The following is a 1,539-nucleotide window of genomic DNA, read 5'->3' on the forward strand; positions in this document are numbered from 1 at the left end:
TTGTGCAATCTGCCTTGGAAAACACTCATTCCTAAGTCATTCACCACCTCTGGCTCTTAAAATCTTTCTGCCCTGTCTTCTGCAGAGCCCTGAGCCCTGAGGGAAGAGATACAATAGAAACATTCCATTTAGGGCTGAGCAGCAATATCTCTTAAGAGTGGAGGATGGGGCTGGAAAGATGGCTCGGGATTTAAGAGCACTGACTGCTCTTCCAAAGGTCCTGAGTTCAATTCCCAGCAACCACATGGTAGCTCACAACCATCTGTAATGGGATCTTATGCCCTCTGCTGGTGTGTCTGAAGAGAGCTACAGTGTACTCATAGACATAAAGTAAATAAATCTTTTTTTAAAAAAGGAAAAAAAATGTGGAGGGTAGGGCTAGAAATAGAGCTTGTGGTGGAGCATTTGTGTGGCATGCATAAGCTTAGGTTTCTGCCCCAATACCACAAAAGTGAAGGGAAAGCTACCCACTCTGTAAATCAGTATAGGAATTATACTCAAAAAACAAAACACCGAAAAAACTAATGCTACCAAGTGAGTCCCAGGACTTACACAGATCCTGTCTCAAAAAAACTGATTGATAGATAATGTAGCACATATGGTGATAAAATCTTTAATCCTAGCTCTTGGGAGGGAGAAGCAGGCAGGCCTCTACAGTTTGAGGCCAGCATGGTCTACATAGTGAGTTTCGCCAGCTAGCAAGACCCTGTCTCAAACACACACACAGTGTTCACTGAGTAAAGATGAGATGTTTACTGGAAAGATGATGAATGCCAATCTTAGTTTTATCACTTGCCATATGACTTTTATTTTTCATCTCTCTTTTATATATATATATGTATATATATGTGTGTGTGTGTGTCCACGTGACCATGGATGTAAGAAAAAGGTGTCAGATTTCCCTTGGCGCTGAATGTACAGGTGGTTTTGAACCACCTGACACCTGAAGTCAGTGTGAGGAACAGAACATTGGTTCTCTCAAGAACAGCAAGCATTTTGCCACTGAGCCGTCTCACCTTACCATATGGTTTTTTGATTATTATTTTGTATATATAGATGTTGGGCCTGTCTGTCTGGCTGTGCACAGTGTGCATGCCTGTTGCCTGCAGGAGCCAGAAGGCATTGAATTGCCTGACACTGGAGCTGTAGAGACTTGTGAACTGCTATGTGGGTGCTGGGAATCGAACCCACGTCCTTTCCAAGAGTCACCTGCACTCTTAATTGCTGAGCCATCGATGGCTCAGGTTCACCATATGACTTATTCAGTCTAGTTTTTTCAAAGCTTATATTGTAACCCATTACTGCATTGTGAAATCAGTTTAGCAGAACTTAAAATATTGTTTCTAAAAGGGAAACAAAATAAGCCCAAAACTATGAGAGTGTTGTACACGGAGGGATTATGAGTTTTTTTGTTTGTTTGTTTTGTTTTTCGAGACAGGGTTTCTCTGTGTAGCCCTGGCTGTCCTGGAACTCACTCTGTAGACCAGGCTGGCCTCGAACTAAGAAATCCGCCTGCCTCTGCCTCCCAAGTGCTGGGAT

Source organism: Mus caroli, chromosome 3 (genome assembly GCF_900094665.2).
Source record: "Mus caroli chromosome 3, CAROLI_EIJ_v1.1, whole genome shotgun sequence".
NCBI classification, from domain to species: domain Eukaryota; kingdom Metazoa; phylum Chordata; class Mammalia; order Rodentia; family Muridae; genus Mus; species Mus caroli.